The sequence below is a fragment of the Anastrepha ludens genome, chromosome 5 (assembly GCF_028408465.1).
Source record: "Anastrepha ludens isolate Willacy chromosome 5, idAnaLude1.1, whole genome shotgun sequence".
In the NCBI taxonomy this organism is placed as follows: Eukaryota; Metazoa; Arthropoda; class Insecta; order Diptera; family Tephritidae; genus Anastrepha; species Anastrepha ludens.
In genome coordinates, this window is record NC_071501.1 from 46077465 (window position 1) to 46091445 (window position 13981).

At 37.3% G+C, this 13981-nt stretch overlaps 1 long non-coding RNA gene across 1 annotated transcript in view; it reads left to right on the plus strand.

Moving 5' to 3' along the window:
• LOC128863058 (uncharacterized) overlaps window positions 1-13326 on the plus strand; it is a 61430-nt gene extending 48104 nt beyond the window's left edge. Inside the window, exon 3 of the long non-coding RNA XR_008454571.1 lies at window positions 13205-13326. This is a non-coding gene — a long non-coding RNA (uncharacterized LOC128863058). The remainder of the gene's footprint in view (window positions 1-13204) is intronic.
• Window positions 13327-13981: the final 655 nt, after the last annotated feature.

Below are 13981 nucleotides of genomic sequence, written 5' to 3' on the forward strand. Positions count from 1 at the left end.
ATGTTCACATGTGCAATCAAAAAAATATAATATAATTGTGAGTTTACAGTTGAATTGGTCAAAATTTGTTCGAGTTATCAGTCCGAGCGACTTAAAAAATGTAGTTTCGAGGAAAGCGCGATTAAAACTTTCGGTACCGGATAGATATCGATACAAGACTGAGAGGCGCTAAGCAAAAATTCATATATAAAATTTTAGGTGTTTTCTCCGCCTTAATCCTAAGTATGTCATAATAGGACATTTTTTAAGTAAAACCAAAATGAAATTTGTATAGTGACCTAAAGGCTCAATAAGGCTCAATACATTTTAGAGCACAACAACACCTTTTGAATTTTATTCCTTTCTCTCACACTCGCTGAAACGGAACATTCTCACTCGCAGTTTTCTCAGTCCTGAGCCGCAGCAAAAATATGGAAAATAAGAGATTATTAGCTATTTTTTGGTAATTTTAAACATTATTTTTAATAATTTAATAATTTCTTAATCCAAAAAAAATATATTGTATATGAATAAAAGTTTTCAATACGCAAACTTCTACACACCTCTCTCAGACGTACATACATATGTGCGTTTACTTCTCAGTGCAAAAACAACGTTATTTCAGCAGTGTTAGTGAGCATTAATTCTCATAGTAATGAGAAATATCGATCTAACCTCTGGCATATTTAATCAAAGCAGCGTCAGTTCTTTTTCATTTAGCTTTTACTTTTTTATTTTTCATAGACTCAAAGGTGCTTCTATTGATTCATTTCGGAATTAAGCCGCATTGCCAACGAAAAAAAAAAATCGTTCATAAACAACGTTGACATCATTTTACAATTTCTAAGTATGTACATATGTACATACACATGTACCAACATGAAATACACGAAAAAACACCCATTATTGTGCAAATGAAATAAAAACGACTGCACTTACAAAATATTGAACAAATTCGAGTACAACTGTGAGTATGAGGGACAAGTTGTTGCAACAAGAAACGATGAGATACGATCGGTAAACTATTTTACTGAGACCGATGCTTCACCAAAAAACAAAAAGTGGGTGAAAAAGTACAGAAAATGGTCTGAAATATGAAATATCAAAAAAAGATAAAAAAATTTATAAAAATCAACAGTAAATACCATAAGTAGAGTACCGGCGGAAACGCGCTGTACTAACACAAGCAAACCATTCACCTAAAATATTATATTGTTGAAGCCGTTGGCGTTAGTGCAGTCGCAATCGTTGTTAGCACTATTGTGGTTGGTATTGGTAAAGTTGAAGTTCCCCGTAGAGAAAACTACTAATTCTGAACTGGCGATTTAGTTGTGAATTTAGAACCATAGATAGCTGGCAAATGTGTATTTTCTTTCCAATTCGCATACAATTCACACAGTTTTAATATCGATGACTTAGGAAGTGATCCAGTTTTGAACTTTTGCTGAAGTTGTCTTAAAATAATGAGTTTTTTGTCTAAATGAAAAAAGCAACTCTTAGGTAGTCGAGACTTTTTTCTAAGATTCATCAGTTCTGGGGGATTAATAAAGGGTTTTCCAATAAGAGGTGTTAATTTGATATTCAAAGAAAAGTGCCACTTTTTAATATAAACGATCGATGTTTATTTCATTATAAATAGTGCCGTTAATAGTGGAAAATAACATCAGGCAAATGACCACCACGACTACGCTTACAGGACAATATCCTTTTCATGAAATTTTCCATAACCGAATTGCAAAGTGGCTGCCCTATGTCCTCGATAGCTTGACGAATACCATCTTTGACGTCTTAAATCGACCCTGGGCTATGGGGCGTAGATCTTCTCTTTCACGTGGAACCAAAGAGAAAAGTCACAAGGAGTTAAATCACAAGATCTCGGTGGCCAATTGTGATCATCTCTTCAAGAGAAAACACGGTCCGGAAGCTTTTCCCGTAAAATATCATAGGTTTCGTTGCTTGTATGGCACGTAGCGCCGTCTTGTTGAAAATAAACATTGTCCAGATCAATACCATCCAATTGCGGCCATAAAACATCGTTAATCATCTCTCGATAGCGCAATCACATTGAAAATAACACCTGTTATTGGAAAACCCCATATTATCTAACAAAAACTTGGGTATATGAACACTACGAGAGCGTCTGTGGTATGTCAACCAGTCATAAATTTTGGACCACAAGTGTTGGCTTATTCGAGTAAAACACTGGCTTCAGTTAGTCCCAAAAAATAGTATATGGCCGCTAAATTGGATGATATCTAAGACCCATTGCCTTTCAGACAATTTTAACGCAATTTTAAGATTAAGAAATAACAAATGAAACAAATAAAAAAAAAATTGAGCATAACTCTATAACGACCTCCAAAAGCGGTGACAACTCAAAGAAGAACAATATATGCTGGCGCAAAACTAATCATCCAATTTCGAGTTTGATACATTTTTTAACTAAGTGCACAAAAATGATTTTGAGTGATGTGCATCTTTACTTTGCTCGAAGAAGTACAATATATCGCGATAGTGGCGCAAAATTAATCATCCAATTTTGTTTTTAAATAACTTTTTTACTAAATAAAAACAAAAATGATTTTGAGTATTGGACATTTTTAAATTGACCTTCACGCGCTCCAGTGCTGGTCAGTTTGTATACCGCAGCTGTTTATTTCACAAGTGTCAAATATGATTAATGTACCACTCCGTTTGCAAAAATTATAAATCTTCCGACAGGATGATTTATTTTGCGCCACCATATATTTACAAACCCCAAAGAATAGGATTTTAGATGTGGATTATGTGTGGATGAACAAGATTTTAGACGTGTGGATTATCATCGCACGAAATGCGAAACTTTTGTTTATTCAGGACAGAATGGGCCTCGACACTGAACACTAAGTATAAGGCTAAGCATCACAGATTGAAATTTATAATGAATACTGATCTTGAAAAGAGATCTCTACAATTTGTTAGCTTAGCTAAATGGCATGATAATATAATATGTCATAAAATGCTGAATATGAAGGCGACCTGACTTGTCAAATTAAGTGTCCAAATGTTGTAATTGTTGAGTTTTGAGGAAAGTTGCTCCAAGGCACGGATGGTGGGTTTTTGTTTTACAAAAGACTCTTTTTGACTCAACTCGTAAGTATGTATAACAAATATTTCACAGAAATATTAGGTGCGCAACTAAGTTATCGCTGTTTGTCAATAGATGCCGCCAGCAGTGTGTGCTAGTCGATTCTAACATAACCTAAACGTCATAAACCAAGCTTAGACATATGGTAAACAAATTGCTTTGACACATTAGTGATTTTGTTTTGGTTTCATATACTTTTGGGTTTGTGAAAATGTCTGATTTTGTGCTGAATAATCGTCATTTGCGGGAAGTGTTGATTTTCCTCTTTCATTCCAAAAAAACGGCGACTGAAGCGCATCGAGAGCTACAAAAAGTTTATGGAGATGCTGCTTTAAGTGAAACAACGTACCAAGATTGGTTCCGTCGCTTCAAAGACGGTGATTTTAATGTTGACAACCGTCCGCGTGAAGGAAGGCCAAAAACCTTCGTAGACGCTGATTTGGAGGCATTGCTCTATGAGGATCCGTGTCAAATGTAAGAAGAGCTTGCTTCAGTATTCGAAGTTACCCGCCAATCCATTTCCAAGCGATCGCATGCTTTGCGAATGATTCAGAAACAGGGAACTTGGGTTCCTTATGAGTTAAAACCAGGGGATGTGGAACGTCGTTTTTTCGCCTGTGAACAACTGCCCGCATCGTGACGGGTGATGAAAAATGGATTCATTACAGCAATCCAAATAAAAGAAAGTCTTAGGTACTGCCCGGTCTACGTCGGCTTCTACGTCGTCGCCTCGGCCGAATATTCACGCTGCGAAGGTTATGCTATGTATTTGGTGGGACCAAGCTAAAGTTATTATTATGAATTGTTAAAACCAAGCGAAACCATCACTGGGGATCAGTATCGACTTCAATTGATGCGATTGAGCCGAGCACTTCGCGAGAAGCGGCCGCAATACGCGGAGAGGCATGAAAAAGTGATTCTACAGCATGACAAAGCTCGGCTGAACATTGCGAAACCCGTTAAAACTGTGAAATGGGAAATGTAACCCCACCCGCCATATTCTCCAGATATTCCACCGTCCGATTATCACCTCCGATCGATCGATGTCACATGGTCTAGCTGACCTGCAGTTCCATTCAAATTAATACATCAAAAAATGGCTTGATCCGTGGTTAGTCTAAAAAGATGAACAGTTTTACCACGACGGTATACGAGATCTACCAGAAAGATGGGAGAAAGTAGTAGCCAGCGAAGGGCAATACTTTGAATGGTTCACTTGTAACCATTTTTTCAGAATAAAGTTGTATTTTCATCAAAAAACAGCGAGAACTTAGTTGCGCACCTAGTACAATAACTTAGTTGATTGGAATAAGTGAGTAAGTAAAAAAAATATGCACAGTTGGAAGCAAACCCGTCCATATGTTTTCTCAAAACAGTTAAATTTTGCAGCACTTAGCAGCCGATTTTGCTCTCCACTGTCGATTGTTACGTAATAGCCTAAGAAAAACCACATTTTTCACAGAAGTTTCAGAGAAATTTAAATTTGAAAAGGTCAAGCCAAGGAGCACCAGGAGATTTGGTGGCTCCTAAAACACTCAGGCTAAAGAGCCCATTGTATTTAAAGCTCTGGAAAGGGGGTAGATAGTCAAGGAGGGAGAAAAGTATCAGAGATAGAGATAGGAAAGAATAGAGACAGAGATAGAGATAGTTAGTCCTATGAGAATTTTCCAGATTCTTTGGCAAATCTGTAAATATCCTCCAGTTTTAGAGAACGAATATTACTCATTCTCATGACATCGGAACCCAATACTCGTAGTCGCGCTCTAGCAAAGGCAGGACACTCACAGAGAAAGTGCTCAGTGCTATCCGCCTGCTCCAAGCATGACAGGCATACCGGGTGGAAATGGCAGTAGTGCGTGCTATTAAGTTTGATTTGTTGCTAGAGTTGAAGTTTTTCCTGCAGGGTTCTGTGATGCTGTGCGATAGTGTTGAATTCATTATTATACTTGGAATTATGCTTCTCGTATTTGTTGTTGTTGTATTTATTACATTACCAGACGCAAAGTGTAGGTGTTTTTGTCGGTGTTGGTGTTGGTGTTGCTTTTGATTTTGACTACCTTGTGCGCTGCGCATAGTAAACGAGTTTCCGTTAAAAAAAGCTTATTTCGGTATATTCCTTTTCTTATTTGTATTCATATGAATTCGCTTTGTTTATTTTTCTTTTTTTTTTTTTGTATTAATTTTTTCTCAATTTAACTGTGGTATTTTGTTGCTTTTGCTCTGTTTTTCATTGTTATCGTCTTTATTAATACAACAAAAAAAGAACAAATAAACAGAACTAAAACTGTAACAATAGTAAAGTCAAATTTGGAGCGGCTTGACGAATTTCGTAAATTTTTTTTTTCAATATATCTTGATTTGCTTTTAAATGTTTTATTAATTTTTGTTTTTGGTTTTTTTATTTGATTTTCCTCGGCGCTTCTCTTTAGTAATGGCGCTGTACACGTGTTGCTGTGCTTGTTAAGGAAAAAATACATTCAGAATTGGTAGCGTCCATAAAACGTAAACAAATAGAAGTGTTGTGGCTTGTAATTTTGAATTTTGTACGATATCTAATTAGAATCAAGTTTTGGTAACTGCGCCGGCTCGTTCAACACCAGCGCCGACATTCTTGCCAGCTGATTGTGCGGCTGGTCTAGGTGTAGGTGTAAATGTGTAACGGTTGTTTGTATAGGTTCTCATGCTCACATCCAATGGAGTTTTTGCACATAGCCAGACATAGTTTTTGCACACCTGAGTCACATTTCTTTAATTAACCCTTTCAGTAGGGTTTTTGTTTATTCAAGATGAAGTCCAAAATAAACCAGACTGAGCTGAAATAGAAATGATAGGAGCTTTGTTCTGATAACTTCGAGTTTCTACTTCTTCTTAATTGGCGCAATAACCGCTTGCGCGATTTTGGCCGAGTTTAACAAAGCGCGCCAGTCGTTTCTTTCTCATGCTAACCGGCGCCAGTTGGACACACCAAGTGAAGCCAAGTCCTTCTCCACCTGATCTTTCCAACGCAGAGGAGGCCTTCCTCCTCCTCTGCTACCACCAGCTGGTACCGCATCGAATACTTTCAGAGCCGGAGCGTTTGTATCCATTCGGACGACATGACCCAGCCAACGTAGCCGCTGGATCTTTATTCGCTGCGCTATGTCTATGGTATGTCGTCGTAAAGCTCCTACAGCTCATGGTTCCATCGCCTGCGATATTCGCCGTTGCCAAAAATCTTACGCAGAATCTTTCTCTCGAACACTCCAAGCGTCGCTTCATCGGATGTTGTCATCGTCCAAGCTTCTGTGCCATACGTTAGGACGGGCATGATGGGAGTCTTGTAGAGTGTTAGTTTTGTTCGTCGAGAGAGGACTTTGCTGCTCAGTTGCCTACTTAGTCCAAAGTAGCACTTGTTGGCAAGACTGATCCTACGTTGGGTGACATTGTTGTCGGTGTTATGCTGGTTCGAAGGTGACCCATTAATTCGATCTTTTGTCTTGGTGAAGGATGATACGGCGGACACCGCGAAATGAATCCTTTTTTAAGTAATTGCCAAATTATGCGGTATTCAACGAGAACCAATCTTCTTGACGACCAAATGTTAATGCAAGATTGAATGTATGTTGGTCGCACAAATGGATGTCTCTATCTCGTGATATGTCACATGACGATCTTGTGTTTACAGCTAATGCACAGGGTCGATTGTTTCTGGCATAACACCCGTTTTTGGATGAACTTCACGGAATTCATAATGCAAGTATCGATGGTCACGTTGGAACTCGTTGTTGCAGCTTTTTTCAGCGGCTAAGTGTGGGACTTCAACGCCAAAAGTCGAAGTTAGTTGTTCAATGCACTCCAGCCTCGATAGTGCACGTCGAAAATGGTAACAAATCGTTGGTCGTAAATTTTTACAAGTTAATTCCATCTTCTGAGAGAGATACCTTTTTTAACTCACTAAGAAAAAAATAAATAATGCTCGTAAGTGGAAATATATTCGGCCCCGGAAGAGATTTTAAATATCCCAACCTGTACGACTTTGTGATAAATTGTCTGCTGGCTTGTCTGACACAGTAAATATTTTTTCGTGATTTTTCAAATCTAATTTTTTGCCGCTGAAAAGTAGTTTATTACTTGTTAAACCTTCCTCCTGGCTCATCAATATTTGCCTCTACTCTGGGGTTTTTTTTAACTTTGGAATGTGGGTTGAATTGCAGCGACTTTTGCATTTGGTAACAAAAGTGATGTTGGAAATCATCGCCCAATATCTAAATTAGCTACCTTTTCAAAATATTTCTTTCGACGTGATAACGTCTTATAATTCGATTTAGCCGGCTGCAAGCACGAAAAAATGTGTCGTTACCTTGAATGAGCTGCAAGCGAAAGCGCGGAACGAACGACAAAGCAAACAATGCAAACGAAAGGCAACGTTCGACATCTTGCTCTCTCCTACTTAAGTGAGCGTATATATGTATGTATATGCGCATATGTACATATATAAATTCACGTATTTGTATTTGCATATGCCTTCCTATTGATTATTATTAATTTGATTTACTTGAAGAATTTAAAATAAAACCAAGTTTGTTAATAATACCTGTTGTTTTAGTGTTATTATTATTTTTTGACGTGATAACGTCTAATAATTCTATGTAGCCGGATGCACGCACCAAAAAATGCGTCGTTATCTTGCTCATGCGTTGTTACCTTGCTTGAACAGCATGTTATGTTATGTTATGTTATGTTATGTTATGTTATGTTATGTTATGTTATGTTATGTTATGTTATGTTATGTTATGTTATGTTATGTTATGTTATGTTATGTTATGTGATGTTATGATATGTTATGTTATGTTATGTTATGTTATGTTATGTTATGTTATGTTGTGTTATGTTATGTTATGTTATGTTATGTTATGTTATGTTATGTTATGTTATGTTATGTTATGTTATGTTATGTTATGTTATGTTATGTTATGTTATGTTATGTTATGTTATGTTATGTTATGTTATGTTATGTTATGTTATGTTATGTTATGTTATGTTATGTTATGTTATGTTATGTTATGTTATGTTATGTTATGTTATGTTATGTTATGTTATGTTATGTTATGTTATGTTGTGTTATGTTATGTTATGTTATGTTAAAGTATATTATGTTATGTTAATGTTACCTCATTCTCTATATCCATACAAAATATCTATCAAACAAATAAAATTAAAATTTTCTTTTGAAAAATGCAACCATTCAATCAGTATTTTTTTATGACGTTATCACGTTAAACTATCGTCAGTAAACCGACTTTACAGACAACCTCTTTTTTAATTTAAGAAATATTTTAATCAAATCAACACGGTTTTGTCTTTGGTTGCTCCTCAGTTACCAACTTGAAAGATTTCGCTGGTTATTACATCTCCGAGTTTAAGAGTGGACATCAGGTAATCACCATTTTTACAGATTTCGCTTTCGAGAATACAGCGCCACATAACATTCTCTAGCCTAAGCTTGAATGCTTGGGATTCCATTCAATGTTTCTAAAGTGGCTGTGATCTTATCCCAGCAACGCAATTTCCTTTTTAAAAGCTTAAAATAATAAATCATACGTCTTTGATGCCACATCTGGTATGCCTCATGGAAGTATTTCTGGACCCCTTTTTTGGACCACTTGGATTCATTTTTGCTCTCTTTAACCATAATATTGGAACTCTTTTCACCAACTCTTTCTCATGCTAGCTAGGCATTCGAAAATCTGTAATCAGAGAAACTGCACTCTCGCCCCATTCCACCATCAAAAATTGGGAATGACATTCACGACACCAAAAACGAATTTGTTTTCTATTTCATTCCTATTTGAACCACTTTTTGTTTTAGCAGCCTCAGTATTATTTTCACGAGTTTTGGTGCTGAAACGTGTCGTGATTTGCAGTTTCTTTATTAAGACGTTCTCTGCTAATGATTAGTACGAGGTGTGGCTTTTGATAATGAGACTTACATTGCTAAAGAAGCAGTTTGCATTCGCCAAATGCCAGCGATCGCCAGCTGTTTAGCCTGAAGCTCTCTTGGTTTATTTTTTAATGCAACACCTCTTGATTCGGTAAACAATTCAGTACAGCCATAACCTTCATTCGGATTAAGTGTTAAATGTAACACTAAAAAACCAATTGTTTTGAAATTTCAATGAAACCGGCGAAAATCACTACTAAAACTTATAATTCAGTGAAAAAGTGTATGTCAATGTATGCTTATCGCGTGTACATGTTGTTGAGTAGTTTAAGCGCTTTTAAGATAGCCGAGAAGAGGCTGCAGATGGTTCATGCCCTTGTCGTGCCTCCACGTCAAAAACGGATGGTAATATCGAAAAAATTGGTAACCTGGTTCGATATGACACTTTCACTTGGCTGCTATGGGCCAAAATATTAGCTAACATTACGATCTTCACGTTCTTCCCGAACTTTGTGAAAAAATAAGGTAAAAACCTCACGAATTCCAGAAGAAAAGCTGCACAGCAACATAGTCAACCCATAAGTCGTATATGTTCCTTAAAGTTATGCTTCTGAGAATTTATCAGCCGTAGTCGAAGCAAAAGCAATGAACGATCACTGAAAGACTGATGGACAACTTCGGCAGTTTTTAGGAGCGTTTAACAACTTCGCACATTTTTGGCTACTTCTGCTGCTTCAAGCAATGTAGAACGAACAGTGAAATAACCGAATATAAATCAGAAGAATTTACCATAAAACTATCAACAGCAACTGCAGTTATATTACATATTTGCCGAAGAGGGGCAAGAAAAGATGCTGCTGCTTCAAATTCATAATTCGCCAAAAGTTGCAGTCAGTCAAACGTAAAACTGCCGATTGACGACTGTCGAAGTAATTCGTAAACTTTCAAGGATCGTTTTTTGCTTTTCCTTCGGCCGCTACCGATAAATTCTGGGAAGCACAGGTTTAAGCAGCAGCAAAAAATTGCAAGTTTTTGAGCACTGATTGACAAGTCTTGGGTTCTACAACAGAACAATGCGCCGTCTTATTCCACTTTATTTTTCAAAAGCTTTCTAGTTAAAAAAACATTCCCAGTGTTGGTTTATCCACTTTATTAGTCGGACTCGTCGAAGCTGCGAAAGAGAAAGCGGCTCAGATAGAAGAACTCTTTCAGCACGCCTTTGAACAATAGAAAATTCGCATTTTGTAGGGACAATAGGGGGGTTTATATTGAAGGATAGCAAGTAAAATGTGTGTATGAAAACAAAATTATTTACAGGCCAGACTCGTTATTGAACAGCCGTGCCTTGCATACACATCAAGCGAAGCCCAACTTATTAACGTTTAAAAATAAAAGTAATAATTGGCGCTTACACGCTTTGTTGGGTGTTTGGTCGAGCTCCTTCACTTATTTGTGGTGTGGGTCTTGCTATTTTTCCCCCAAGTGCAGGCATCTACACTTTTATGCCACCTCCGATCGGCAGTTTGTTATGAGGAGCTTCTCGATTGCATAGGTTTTTCTGCACCGGATGTTTGCCATTGTCTGCTGAGAGACGAACGCTATTAGAGAGCGTGGTTTCGAACCTGTGCACTTCCGAATGGTAGTTGGGATCCAACCTATTCGGCTATGGTGAACGCCAAATTCAATCAAAGTGTATTGCTTCATATTCAGGGTTCAGGGCATGTATCCGTATGCAAAACATGCCCCGGGTACTGGAAATACTGAATTTCAATTCACTTGACTAAGTCGATTTGTTTGCAAATTTCGTAAAAAGTAATCCTACGGCAGATTTCTGTTAGATTCTGTACTATTAAGAAACGTATAAAGCCAAGAATCTCTAACCCCAACTCGTTCCTCTAACGAAACTCGGATATGAAATTGGATCATACAAAAAACTAAATGGTTCAAAATTGAATCTAATTCTTTACACATCTTCTGTTACTGCTTCAAAATTATTATGATCTTTGATTGGTTTGGCGATGAAAGATATTTCGAATCGTTATCCTATAGCTAGAGGAGGTGCAAACCTCAAATCAAACCTATCTATCTATCAAAAGCGCTTTGACCTCATGGTCTTTTGTGCTCTCGGCTCATCATAGTACCTCATCCAAGCCCATTACCCCTTATTAAACTTAAGATAGAGCTGGGTTGGACTGCGTGCAAATGCCTTTCTTCTAACAGCAATTGGCCGAGATGTTTCAACATTGTCTGCGCTATAGCGCCGCATTCAAGGAGAAGGTGTATTGGAGTCTCCAAGGATTGGTTGCAGAAACGACCAACTTCAACATTATTTGGTGTGAAGCGGCAATGCATTAATTTCACTTCTGACGGAGCTTATAAGTTGTAAGAAGAAATCATCAAATATGCTTGCTTTCTGTGCTATCGAATGTGCTTTCATTCACACTTTATTCACATCCAGGCGTTGATCCTCTTTCCACTCCTTTATTTGACTAATAGAGCATATCTGACTGACGGCAGATTAGCCTTTGTAGTATAATGATCGATAGATCGTATTTATATGCAATATCATAAATACTGATTCCTCTTAAATTAGCGCAGATTGCACAAGACTGTGTCCAACTTTGTTGGGCTACCTTTTCCTTCAGCGAATTGAACTTTTTGAAGTGAAAACTTCTTTAGAATCGTTGGGAGTGATTTGAGAAAAAGTGAAACGAGAAAAGCGACACTCTTGGCTACGAATATTACATATACACGTAGCGACGAACTAAATAACTTTTAGGCCAGCGCCGACAGCATGGCGCGATAGCCGAGCGGCTAGCAATGTGAGCTTCCGATCCAAAATCCTTGGTTCGAATCACAAGAAAAAACTTTTTTTTATACAGTTATTTTATTTTTTTATTTTATGATATGTTTATGAGGAGCTTTTTTTCGTGGCAGAAATACACTCGGAGGTTTGCCATTGCCTGCTGAGGGGTGAGCGCTATTAGAAAAATAGTTTTCCTTAATTTTGGTGTTTTCACCGAGATTCGAACTGACGTTCTCTCTGTGAATTCTGAATAGTAGTCACGCACCAACCCATTCGGCTACGGCGTTTGTTTAATTTTACTGATGCAAAAATGAGGAAAAATATATGAATAAAGTTTGCTTACTGTTTACACATTTTCCAAAGGTGACGGAGAACCAAAAAAAAAAGTCGATTTTCAAACAAATACGAGTGCATATGTGTAATTGTGTTAGAGTTTCGGTCACGCCCCAGCAAAACCTGCGTGCATATGTGTTTGTAACATTCAAAAAAATGTAATTGTGTTAGAGTTTCGGTCACGCAGGTTTTGCTGGGGACGCTCATAATAGCAACCGCGTGTGTATTTTTATATTCGTAAATATTTTCATTTTTAAATATTTACCGGAATTATGCCGAAAAATAATGCAGAAAAGTGTCGTGAATATCGACAGAAAAAAAAATCAATAAATAGCATCACGGAATTCATTCACGAAAATTTAATAAAGTATACACCAGAAGTATCGCGGATACTTAGAAAAGATTACAATAAAGTTCCAATGATTTTAAGTGGCGATTTTAACGTAAATTTTGCATTGGACACAGCGGTTCCTTTAATTGACGTTCTCAATACAACATTCAATTTAAAAATGTGTAACAATCGCACTGAATCGACAACACGATCAAAAACAACCATTGACGCGGTATTTCAAAGACATGTTGACAACATCGAAACCAAAGCATTTGTATCATATTTTAGCTATCATAAGCTACTCGTATCATTTGTTGAAATTGAAAACATTGAGGATGAATAATAATAAAATGAAGAAAATAAAATATGAACTTTATAGCAATATTATAATGATCCTATAATTACCCCGCTCCTAATGCTGCTTTCGTCTCATTCTCTCTCAGTTTGTTTTACGGAAGGTTTCACTTCTATCGCGTCTAACCGTTAGACTGGTGTTTTTTTTATATTTTTGGGAATATTGAATTATCAATGTTTTCGTTCGATGTGTACAATATTTTGATGTATGAGGTTAAATCGGCAAAGCGTCGTTATATTTTTCATGTGAATCCTTTTATTAGAATAATTACAATTTTAATTAGTTTCCAACTATTCACTTAAAATTTAAAACTAGACCATTTTTAATAATTTGTTCTGCTTTTTTTCTTGCAGGTAAGCTTGCGAACAGAATTAACTACAAAATATTAAAGGAATTAAAGAATTAACAATAGAAGGTAAACGTAGGTAGGTAAAATGGTTGAAGTGCCAGTCTGGCACTCCTCAAGTAGCACTAAAGCGCTGTTTGATACCATTATGAGACCTCCGACAGGCAGATATCTGCAGTCAGTCAGAGCTGTTGATATAATGGAGGATATTGATTGGATTTAGGTTGGCGCTCTGCCCCAGAAAGGAGCGCCCAGTGGCCTTACTCATCTAGCTGCCAAACCCGAACATTTACAGAGAAAGTGCTCTACAGTCTCCTTCTCTTAAAGGTCTTCCCACTGCTTCTGCAATGGGGCTTAAATGGTAACCCTAGCTTTTCCGCGTGAGTGCCAATCGTCCAGTGACCGGTAAACACAGCTACAAGTTTGGAAATTGAATGGCGAGGAGTCTAAAGAACTTTTTGAGTCCTCCATATATTGTATTGGCGCCAAAGGGTTTTCGAAATAGCACATGAAGAAATGGAGCTCCATCTTTTCAGCGCTTTCCTGAGAAATAATTTTTGCAGTTCGCCTTTAACAACTGTCCTTTCTATTTGGAAATATTGCCCTAGCACGACCCTCAAACTCTAGTTTGCGGATAGAGAGATCTGTTCGAAGTTCGAAAAAATGCGGTGTAACAGATCTGGACTATACAGTGAGTGGGGAAGCAATTCGAAACGTAATTCATTCAATTTGACCATAGTTTTCATCGATTTGTTACACGGTGCACTGTCTTGGTAAAAGAGGA